The sequence below is a fragment of the Pelodiscus sinensis genome, chromosome 3 (assembly GCF_049634645.1).
Source record: "Pelodiscus sinensis isolate JC-2024 chromosome 3, ASM4963464v1, whole genome shotgun sequence".
NCBI classification, from domain to species: Eukaryota; Metazoa; Chordata; order Testudines; family Trionychidae; genus Pelodiscus; species Pelodiscus sinensis.
The window spans coordinates 100,269,870-100,282,142 of record NC_134713.1 but is presented as its reverse complement, the minus strand read 5'-3'; the positions used below and the strand labels follow the sequence as shown (position 1 = coordinate 100,282,142).

At 43.6% G+C, this 12,273-nt stretch overlaps 1 long non-coding RNA gene across 1 annotated transcript in view; it reads right to left on the bottom strand.

Moving 5' to 3' along the window:
- The window catches only part of LOC142827897 (uncharacterized), a 52,258-nt gene extending 47,776 nt beyond the window's left edge, over window positions 1-4,482 (bottom strand). The window contains exon 1 of the long non-coding RNA XR_012902694.1: window positions 4,381-4,482. This is a non-coding gene — a long non-coding RNA (uncharacterized LOC142827897). The remainder of the gene's footprint in view (window positions 1-4,380) is intronic.
- Between the last annotated feature and the right edge of the window lie 7,791 nt (window positions 4,483-12,273).

Genomic DNA, 12,273 nt, shown 5'->3' with positions numbered 1-12,273 from the left:
TCTAGTAGGCCTGGTGATGACTCTTATAGCTACCACTGAGAAAAAGGGAGGTACTACATGCTAAGTGTGTCTGCACTACACAGCTTTTAGCGGCACAGCACTGTTCGCTAAAAGTCAGGCAGTGTAAACACTTTTTTAGATACTTTTGTCATAGGGTTGCCAGGTGTCTGGTATCCTACCAGACAGTCCAGCATTTGTGCCCTCTGCCCAGTAAAAAAAATCAGACAATACCGGACATGTGCAATGTCCAGTATTCTCTGATTTTTCAGGCTGGGCACTGGGCGGAAATCTGACATGGGCAGGAGTTGTGGCTGGGACTCCCAGCCACTCCCCCTGCCTTTGCCAGGCTTCTGTGCAATCACAGGCTCCCAGCAGCGATCGCAGCCCCACCTCCCAGCTGAGAATCCCAGGCTGGGAGCCTCTGGTCGCGTCAGAAATGTGGCGGGGGTGGGGAGAGTGGCTGGGACTCTCCCCTGGGAGTCCCAGCTGTGAGACGGGGCCACGATTGCTACTGGGAGCCTCTGGTTGCATCAGAAGCCTGGCGGGAGGTGGGTGGAGAAGCTGGGAGGTGAGGCGCGATTGGGAGCTGGGAGCCTTCATCTGGTTGCTTCTGGCCTAGGAGTAATGCCTTGGGGAGGAGAAGGAGAATCCCTGTCCCCGAGTGCTGTTCAAGCAAGGTGTGGAGCCATAGTCCAGGACAGAATCCCACAGGTGCTTTGTGGTTGTTTAGGCACTTTCCATGGGCTCTCAGCCAAAACTGAGTGGAGTGGAATTCCCGCTTCTTTCCACTGGGACACCCAAAGACTTCGCTATGGGGAAGTCACCTTCCTACCCATGGTCACCCCACCCTCCGCCCTGCCATTGTGTTGCCCTGGGGTCTGCCTCTCTGCTTTGGGTAGCAGGAGGCTGCTTTGCAGAGCAGGCTCTGCTATTAGGGTTGCCAAGTGTCCGGTCTTCACCCAGACAGTCCGGTATTTTTGGCTCCTGTCTGGTAAAAAAATTCAGAGATACTGGACACCTAAAATGTCTAGTATTTTCTGAATTTTTCCCTGGCCAGGAGGCGAAAATGCTGGGAATCTGGCACCCCTACCAACACTCAGTGGCCGTCCTCCCCCCTGGCTCCCAACACCCCCAGCCCCCCGACCCCATGCTTACCTGGTTTCCCAAGGCTGCTGGCACAAAATGGCTGCCGGCCAAAAGACCTAGGGGAAGCAATGCTTTTCCCTGGGTCTAACTGCTCCCCTGTTCCTATCCCCGCACTCACTCTTAAAGGGGACATGCTGTTTTAATGCTGGTTTTTTTTTTTTTTTTGGGCTTAATAAGTCCTTGGAATTTTTGGGTTTTTTGGTCAACAACTTTGGTCTCCCCCCCCCCCCCTTTTTTTTTCTCCCTTCGACAGAATTTTTTCCTGTTTTTTTTTTTCGGAGCATGGGTGTTCGGTATTTTTGTTTCAACCATCTGGCAACCCTATTTGGCAACAAAAAAAGAGCACTCCTGCCAACAAAGCACTGTTTAAACCTGTACTTGCCACAGCAAATCTTTTGTCATTCAGGGGAAGGGGTTAAGCATCTGTGAATGACAAATGCTTTGTTGCTCAGTTGCTAGTGTAGACAAAGCCTAAGATGTGAAAACATGAATGGGCCTTAATCTTCAGATGGTAGTAGTCAACGTAGTGCCATGCAATTCCCTGCAGTGATGCTCATTTATACCACCTAAGGACCTGGCTTGCAAGCTGTACAAAAGACTACAGAGTGCATGTTCTACGCTTCTCAATGAAACAGTTCTTAGGACTGAAACTGCAACCTGCTAAACTTCAACACATAAACCACGAGTTTCAGGATCCTGACAAAGTATAAATTAATAGGTAAAGCTAATTAAGGAAAAATGACTGTGCTGGCTTAGGGTAGAATTTTAATGGCAGGGGTCCCAAAATAAACATCCTGGTGAAAGTATTGCCATACACCTCATCTGTCTGCTCATCTCTGGCCTTTCCTGGTGAATGGAACAGCACATAACAGTGGCTAGTAAAGCCAATAATTATATGTGGTACAGTGTTTGCCAAGGATCTACAACTGCCCATTTCTCTCCCCATCCTGCACAGTAATCAAGAGACATTTTTGTTTGACTAGGGATCTAAAGAGGATTCTTCCTGCCAATCCTTATATTGTGTTTGTGTAGCTGCCATTTTCTCTTAAACCTCTTTTTTTTTGGTAAATGACTATTGAAATGTCTATCTTTTAATCCTGATCTGGCTGGTAGAGCTCTAGCAAAGTAACTGACATCATATTGAGAATACATTATATTAAGGTTTGATTAAAGACCAACATCTTTTCAGTCACTTTTTAAGCCAAGAGGGCTATATTGTGATTGGTGCATTCTTTTTCTAATGCAGGGCAGCGGTTAACATTCAAAGTGACAAATTCAGACTCAGTTACTTCAGTGGTGGTTGCATAGGTGTAGCTAAGAAAAGAATTTGGGCCCAAATAAATGACTGTAAAAGTGTCAAATGATTGCGTCTGCCATCTGAGCTGGATGTTTTATGAGAATAAACTAGCTTGAGAGATGGTGCTTCCTGCTTTCATATGTGCTGGAAACACTTTGAACAAAATCTATCACGAACTTTCACTTTAAGCTCAGCCAAAACTTTTGCAGGAGGGCTCTGCAAATAAAAAATAATAATACAGGCAGTCCCCGAGTTACGCGGATCCGACTTATGTCAGATCTGCAGTTACGAACGGGGTTTTTCTCGCCCTGGAGGACTCGAGCAGCGGGACGCCCAGATGCGCCGCGGTCCCGCTGCCCGTGTCCTCCGGGGCGAGAAAAGCTGCTCCGCATCTCCCTGGTCTGCTTGGGGGGGAGCCCCCCCCCCAAGCAGACCAGGGAGATGTGGAGCAAAGCCGCGGAGGATGCGGGCGGGACCGCGGCGCGTCTCGGCGGTCCCACCACCCGCATCTCCCTGGTCTGCTGGGGGGGGCGCAGCTAGTGTGCGCCCCCCCCCCAGAAGACCAGGCTTTTCTCGCCGACGATGCTGGGGTAGAGCAGCTGGGGTGCTGCCGGGTTGGTCCCGCAGCGCCGCTCCTCGGCGCTACTGGACCAACCCGGCAGTGCCCCAGCTGCTCTGTCCCAGGCGTCCAAATTCAGCCGCTGTTGAAACTGATCAGCGGCTGATTCCAGGAAGCCCAGGGCAGAGCAACTCTGCCTCGGGCTTCCTGTAGTCAGCCGCTGGTCAGTTTCAGCAGCGGCTGAATCTGGACGCCAGTTCCGACTTACATACAAATTCAACTTAAGAACAAACCTACAGTCCCTATCTTGTACGTAACCCAGGGACAGCCTGTAATTAAAAAAGAAAAAATTGTCAGTATTATTAACCTCAGAAAAAAATGCCATTTGGGTTTTATTTCTAGTTTTTAACAAAGTTTCAAGAAGGATTTATTTTTAACCTAAACCAGTTCAGCACCCAGGGAGGCTAGTACCTTATTAAGAAGGATGAAGAAAGGTAGACATATATTTAGGAGATATAGGAGTCACTTTCTGGCTCTGCCACAAACTTCCAATGTGATCTTGGACAAGTCACAATCTTTGGGCATGTCTACACTACAGCGTTATTTCAAAATAACTCCCGATATTTTGAAACAAGGTGAGCATCCACACAGCAAGCCCATTATTTCAAAATAATAACCCCTCATGCTACAGGAAATAACACCTATTTTGAAATTCCTATTTCAAAATAGGGTTAGTGTTGATGCTCAGCTGCTGTTGTTTCAAAATAACGACTCCGCAGAGTCATTCGAAGTAAATTACTCCCCAGTTCTTTCTGGGGCTCTTAAGTTGAGATTGAATATACACATTAAGCCTCGGACTAATTTCGAGCCTTCCCTGTAGTGTGGACGTCCTATTTCAAAATAGTGATAGAAATGTAGCCGTGTTTGTCTGGTGTAGCTGAAACAAAAAACAGGACTATGTAGAACTTTAAAGACTAACAAGATGGTTTATTAGATGATGAGCTTTCGTGGGCCAGACCTACTTCCTCAGATCAAATAGTGGAAGAAAATTGTCACAACCATATATACCAAAAGATACAATTAAAAAAAATGAACACATATGAAAAGGACAAATCACATTTCAGGAAAGAAGGGGGATGGGGATAGTTATTTCCGGAGTTTTTATTTTGAAATAACTTATTTTGAAATAACCTGGTACTGTAGACATAGCCTTAGACTGTAAATTCTTTGAGGCATGAATTGTCTCTTTGTTATATGTTTAGACAGAGCCCAGCACAGTGGGCCCTGAACTCTCGACACTACTGCACAAAAAATTATAATAGTTATCTGGATCTTCAACTGTAAAACTGGAATAATAATACTTCCTTTCTTCTCTTACCTTTTCTCTGTCTTATACATTTGGATTGTAAAGTATCCGGAAAAGGGACTGTGTATTTGTACAATGGGGACCCAATCTTGGCTGAGGCATCTAGGTGCTACTATAACAAAAATATATTATAATAATTTTAAAGAAAGGGAAAATACAAATGAATATTTGTAAAGATGTAGTCATTTGAATAGACGTTATGCAAATCATGGCTAAACATTTACCAAGGTCAAATGCAGCAGGAGCTGAAATCAGCTGTCTTTACCTTTATGCTTTTGAAAAATGTTTGATGTGAGCAAATTTTCTTTCTACATAGAGATGTCATTACTCTTCTGGTCTATAAACAGACTGCCACTGCAAACACTGCACATTTGTCTAACACTGGAGGATAACTCTGTCTATGGTGAAATTCATCACCTTGCTCAGCAGCCTTGAATCATTCAGTACATCCAGTTGATCCAAAATCCGTTATTCTTTGGCTCTGTGAACATATCCTAAATGCATCAGCACAGAAGAAATACTTCTCTGGCTTTTTAAAGGATTTTTTTTTTATCTGGTCAACAGTGAGGGATGTTAAATCTACACTTAGACATGGTTAATGTCCAATGTCCTGAAAAGAAGAAGAATGATTAAAGAGCAAAGGCAATGCCAGTGACTCACTTTGTTTCCTTCAGATTGTCTGAACTTCAGAGTGAAACATGGATTAAAAAACAAAGCAGCTTGCCAGTAAATGATGGTTTTTAGCTTTCTGGAGTGTGCACTATGACAAGTTAGAACATCAATATGTCTTCAAAATCCCATAAGTACTTGTCATCAAACCAAGGATTAATTGCTTCATAAAAACTTGCAAACAATGTATAGACTCCAATTCTTTGAAAAAATATGATGATTTTAGTGCTTCTGTTAGGTGCCAGTCTGTCATCTCTGGAAATTTATCCCAAAGACATATATAGTATGGACAGAGACAGGGAAAGCATACTTCAGCAAGTGTCTCAACTCATAACTGAAATATTCACTTCAAAGGCTGAGACTTTCCCTATCCATTCATTCTTTACCCCTTGCTAGTAGCAAGTCTGCCAATTAGTGTCTGTTCTGGTATTGATTTTCTGATGTCGGATATTAAACACCTAGGAGACTGCAATAACCAAGCCATTTTACATTAAGAAACAAAATGCACAAAACCCCCTTATTTTATCAAAACAGAAATCTATGCATTTTAAATGCTCATCAGTTATGTTTCAGAACTGAACAGTCATAATAATAATCTGTCCCACCATCTTCTCACCCTCAAAATAAGTTCATGAGGCCTTATCTTCCAATATTATGAACAAAAAAGTTATAAAAGAATTGGAATCCAAACCAGAATCTTAGGGATTGTTGACACAGAAGCATACTGCATGACAAAGCTATGGTTTAAGTATACAGTACTCTAGCCTGCTGTGCTTTAAGTCTCTGAATCCTGCTTCCGTGAATAAAAGTCCCATAGGGTATGTCTACACTACAAAGTTAATTCGAACTAACAGCCATTATTTTGAATTAACTTTAATAGGGGCTACACATACAAACCACTAGTTCGACGTTAAATCGAACTAGCGGAGCGCTTAATTCGAACTAGGTTAACCTCATTCTATGAGGAGTAATGCCTAGTTCGAATTAAGGGCTGTGTAGCCACATAATTCGAACTAGTTGGAGGCTAGCCCTTCCCAGATTGCCCTGGTGGCCACTCTGGGCCAAACCAGGGAAACTCTTCTGCCCCTCTCCCAGCCCCGGAGCCCTTAATGGGGGCACAGTCTGGCTACAGTGCTTGTGCCAGTTGCAAGCCTGCCAGCGCCCAGCCAGCAAACCCTGCACCTGGCACGGCACGCACCAGCCACCCGCTGCCACCCAGCCCTCCGCCTCTTCCCAGGATCAGGCTGGCGGTTCCCAGGAGCCTGCCCGGGGCCGCAAGAGGCTTGTGCCCTCCTGGTCTAGTGCGGAGATCATGGACCTCATGGAGGTTTGGGGGGAGGCCTCTAATGTCCACGATCTCCGCACTAGGCACAGGAATGTGGCCCTCTAGGGCAGGATAGCTGCCAGCCTGGCCACCAAGGCCACATGCAAACCAAGGAGCAGGTCTGCATGAAAATCAAGTTGGTCCAGTGAGACCCCCGACCCTGAGCTTAGAACATAAGAACATAAGAATGGCCGTACTGGTCAGACCAAAGGTCCATTTAGCCCAGTAGTCTGTCTGCCGACAGCGTCCAACACCAGGTACCCGGGAGGGGATGGACCAAAGACAATAACCAAGCAATTTGTCTCATGCCATCCATCTCCAGCCTTCCACAAACAGAGGCCAGGGACAGCATTCCTACTGCCTGGCTAATAGCACTCCATGGACCCAACCTCCATGACTTTAACTTCTCTTTAAACTCTGTTATAGTTCTAGCCTTTACAGCCTCCTGGCAAGGAGTTCCACAGATTGACTATGAGCTGTGTGAAGAAGAACTTTCTTTTATTAGTTTTAAGCCTGCTACACATTAATTTCATTTGGTGTCCTCTAGTACTTATATTATGGGAACTAATGAAGAACTTTTCTTTATTCACCCTCTCTACACCACTCATGATTTTATAGACCTCTATCATATCCCTCCTCAGTCTCCTCTTTTCTAAGCTGAAAAGTCCCAGTCTCTTTAGCCTCTCTTCATATGGGACCTGTTCCAAACCCCTAATCATTTTAGTTGCCCTTTTCTGAACCCTTTCTAAGGCCAAAATATCTTTTTTGAGGTGAGGAGACTACATCTGTACACAGTACTGAAGATATGGCATACAATAGTTTTATACTTCCCCTCCTCCTTCTTCCCCTGGCTTCCCCCTTCCAGTTCCCTCCTCCCAGGTTTCCCCCTCTCCTCTCCCACCCTCTCTCGTTTCCTCTCCCACCTCCTTTTCCCCAGAGGTTAATCCCTCCCCCTCCCCAGTTTTGTTAAATAAAGAGAGTTTCTATTTTTTAACACGTGTCCTTTATTTTTTACATCAGGAAGGGGGGTCAGGAGGGGTAAATGGAAGGAGGTGAGGGAGGAATGGGGCACAAGCCCCCGATGGGGAGGACTGGGGTGGCTCCACGGGCTTCTCAGGGTGGAAGCTCTCCTGCAGGGCCTCCTCGATCCTGACAGCCCCCTGATTGATCCCCCCGTATAGCAGCCTGTGAAAAGTGCAGCCGGGCTGATGGCCGAGTGCTGTGATGTGCCAAGTGTGGCGCTTCAAGACAGGACTGCTTTGCTATCCCTCATTGAGTTAGACAAGCAAGCGGGGAACCCTGAAAACTGTCTTTCTGGGGTGAGGGTCGGGTCCCTTTAAGCACAGCCCTCAGCTAGCCTGAGGCAGCAGCTCCACACTCCTAACCTGATACCCTGTTGGTACTGGTTCCGGTACTCCATTAATGGAGCCATGTAGATTAGGCTGATCGGCAAAGGGAAATGAAGCCACGATTTAAATAATCGCAGCTTCATTTAAATTTAAATAGCTGCTGCGCTGAGCCGACAAACAGCTGATCAACTGTTTGTCAGCTCAGTGCGCTAGTCTGGATGCTCCCGTGCCGACCTGAAAGCCCTTTATCGACCTCCCCGTTATGCCTCGTAGGATGAGGTTTACCGGAGAGGTCGATAAAGGGCTTTCAGGTCAGCGCAGGAGCATCCAGACTAGCGCGCTGAGCCGGCAAACAGCTGATCAGCTGTTTGTCGGCTCAGCGCGGCAGCCATTTAAATTTAAATGAAGCCGCGATTATTTAAATTGCAGCTTCATTTTCCTTTGCCGAACAAACAAATCTACATGGCTCTGTCGATGGAGCCATGTAGTTTAGACATACCCTCAATGTGGACATGCTATTTCGAATTAGCAAAATGCTAATCGGAATTAGTTTTTAGGTCTAGATGCACTAATTCGAATTACCTTAGTTTGAATTAACTAATTCGAATTAAATTAGTTCGAATTAGTGCTGTTGTGTAGACATACCCATAGTGTACAAAGTCATGCTGCTGTACAGAAATAGGTCAATGTGCACTATGGAACTTTTAGTCCAGGTTAGCCTACTTAGTGTGCTGTAGGTCTGGCTTGAAATTCACAAACTGATTACATAGACAGGGCCTTAGCATCTTCCATTTCTCTCAATGTTTTTTTCTATTTGTTGCATTTCTTCTGCTTTCCTCTTCCTAGCTCCCAATTTGCCGCCTCCTCTTCATTATGGCTTTTGCTTGCTCCCCTCTCCTTTCATATTTAATACTGAGATGACAAAAAGATTAAACATTTTACCCTGAATGAATGTAAGTTGGTGTCAGTAGCACATTGAAGAAAGGTGAAGTTGAAGCAAATGAGTGTAATAAGATGACAAAGGGAGAGATACACAACTAGGGGAACAGGCATAGCTCCACTAAAGTCAACAGAGTTACATGAAGATCTAATCGATAGCTAAAACTTAGGTCAACCTAGATACATCACTCAGCTGTGTAAAATATTTATATCCCTGAAGGCCATATTTCAGTGAACCTAAGCCTCAGTGTAGACAGCATTATGTTGACTAAATAATTCTTCCATGGAACCTGCTAAGGGATTGATTAATTACTGCAAGGGAAAAATGCCATCACGACCAGTGGATAGCTGCAGAGCTATATCTGTGCTGCTGCTGTAGTGTCTAGAGCAGGGGTGGGGAACCTCAGGCTCGGGGGCCACATGCAGCCCCCAGCTTGCCTGGATTCAGCCCCCGAGCTCAGAGCCCCCCAGCATTGGGGAGCCTGTGCTAGTGCTCCAGCCCTACTTCTGCCCCACTGCAGGGCTGGAGCACACAAACATCTACTAGGCTAGGCCCCTCTAGGCTCTGGTGGGCAAGGAGAGTGTGGGGAGTGTCTCTTTCCTCAAATGGGGGCCACATCAGTGAAAGGTTTTTTTGCTTCTCACTTGTGTGTGGCTCCCGACTGATTTTTCTGTTTGTCAGCAGCTCCCGCCCCAAAAAAAGTTTCCTCACCCCTAGTCTAGAGTGTAGAAAAGCACAAATGTGCACCAAGATATGGCCTTACTTTATCTTCTATGTTCTTACGTGCATCTATTAGTCATTTTCCCTACTACACTTTCAGCCTCAACCACCATACTCCCTAATGTGGTCACATGCTTTGCCATAGTCAGCTGTGAACATAGCCCCTATTTTATTTACCTCTTCATCCAGTTCCCTTTTGTTTTCCATTCCTTTTCATATTGCACTCTGAATTCATTGGAAATGCAGAGCATTGAAACTTGTTAAAATCACCTGATAAACTTAGACAAGCTAATAAAATACATTTGCTAGTTGACAGTATAATCGACTTGCACAGAATGCTTCCTGAATACCAGCTTTAATTTAATGTTTCTTTGGTCAACCGCCAAAATTCAAGGACAGTGAACTGATTTTCTGTTTTGGTTGTACAATTTCTTTTGAATGTATGTATAAGTGGATTTTGTTAACGATATAAGTTTCTAACAAATAAAAAACAGAAATTGCACTTAAGTGTGTAGTATTATCAGACAATGTTTCAGATTCCTTGGTTGTGTTTGGCTCTGTACAACTGGTAACGATAATGGGTTTTTTTTTCTGGCTTGTCTAGATTCACCACCATGGAGTCTAAAATATGCATATGTGAATTCCATCATCTAGCAACCTCTTTTGGATGAAAAAACCCCCCTAATTTTAGTACAGTACATTAGTTATGGCAAACCTGGGAAGAATGAGCAGCTGGGAGAACACCAGTGTTTGAAGATTAGAACTATGCTCACTAAACATGTCCAACTGTCTCATCACTGCACTGAGTCACTGAGCTGTGTGTGTCTGCATCTGATGAAATATTTCAATCTGTTTTAGGATTAACCTGTTCTCCTTATGGCGCAGCACCTACGGTACACTGCTTGGAAAAGGCGATTAACTAATTTTCAATTTGTTTGTAGACAGACCCCCCATTTATAAAACAAACAGGCAAATCACTTCAAACAGAGAGAACACTCAAAGCTAAGTGGTATATTTCTTGAACTGATACTCAGTGACCTTTCAAGATGAAAGGATAATAGTCTACACAGAGAAGGAAGAAAAAAGCTCTGTGTGCTGTTTGCAAGGTTTAGAGGTCATTTGGCTACAGAGAGAAAAAGATACAATGGAGGCTGCAGAGAACAGTGGAGAGGCAAACATGGCTGTTAGGCTAGATTTTTTCTTTTAAGCCTAACCATTCACCACTGACGTTTATCATTTAACAAGCCCCTCTGTTCCCCAAACTAAGGATGTGTTCTGTTTATTGTGCGGCTGTGGCTCTACTTATGTGTCAGCTGTCTCTCTGCACTCTTCTTTAGTGTGCAAGTAATTGGTCAGTCCCAAAAGCCAAATGGCATGCCTATCCCATTCAGCATTCTGGTGATCATATGACAGGGCTGAGAGAACATGATGGAGGTCTCATAAAACAAAGTCAGATATTATTCCCAGTGAAATCTTGTGGCTCCACGCACCTCTCTTTGCAAGTACAATTAGAGTCTTTGTTTTGCTCTGAATCCTGGCAGTCAGCTTGCTTCTTCCACTGAGAAAACTTAAAACAATTTCCCACACTTTTACTAAGGCATCCTTGGCCATACAGATTACTCTGTCTTCAGAGCACAAAACAATGTTTAGACAAAAATAGAAAAAATAGAAAAAGAAATCTATTTCCATTGTACTGGTATTCAAAAGTTATATGCCTAATTATTGGTGCTTATTACCAAAATTAAATTACAGTAGCAAAAACTGCTGCTTGATTACATATAATCCGTTTCCAGGAAAGATTTTTCTCCCCAACATATTCATTTCTTTAAATGTTTTCAAGAAAAGAAAAGAAAAGAAAAGAAAAGAAAAGAAAAGAAAAGAAAAGAAAAGAAAAGAAAAGAAAAGAAAAGAAAAGAAAAGAAAAGAAAAGAAAAATCTTGTTCCAGTTAAGAAATGTTAACTTTTTAATGGTAAGTGTTATACATGTATATGCTAAACTGATCAATTTAATTATTTAAAAGACAGAACTCAGCATTCCAGTCTCCTAACACCAACATCACAAACAATCCTTTCCCCTTGAACTATCTTCTCTGCATATTTGAAAAGAAAAGAGGAAAAACTGAAAGAAGCAAAGTTGATGAAACTTAGTGTTACATGTGGTGCTGGAGATTCCCAAGTATTTGTGGAGATATTCCTCTTTCCATATGAAATTGTACATGTTATAAAGTATTTCTGAAAAGTCTCATGTAAATTAAATAAGCCTCTAAACACTCGAGATTTAAAAACAAACATTTTAATTCTTCCCTTGTTTTGATTTGCCATGTATAAAATAATTTAGGGGATTTTCAGAAGATGACTAAAGGAGTTAGGTATGGAAATTCAATGGCAGTTAGATGCCTAACTCCTGCATTCTCCTCCTTTGAATATCTCAACCTTAACCTAGGGACTTCAAATTTGTTTTACTCTATGGCCTGAAAAAGGAATGGTATCTTTAATAGAGCTGGCAGTAATAGGTATCCTTCAGTCTTGAGAAACCTTGGGTATGAGCTCCTAAGATGTAGAGAATTACTCAGTTCATTTTATGGCAGCTGTGGCTAAAGAGATCCACATGAGAGAGACAATGTCTGCTGCAGCTTCACCATTTAAAGGTGAAGTTTTGAACCTTTAGACTCTGCCTTTTGTGAGCTCTTTTCTCCTCAGCTAAGCTGCACTGCTTCCTCTTGTAACTCTGGAAACTTTCATTGAGCTCTTGTTTCCAAAGGCTGCAGTCTTGAGTGAGATCTTCTTCATTGTCCACATCCATGTCCATGTCTTTGAGTTCTTGCTTGCATATATCCTAGAAGTGCAATTTTTGGCATCCTTTGGATCTTTTTCCAGATGCCAGATCACCATAAAGAATGTTC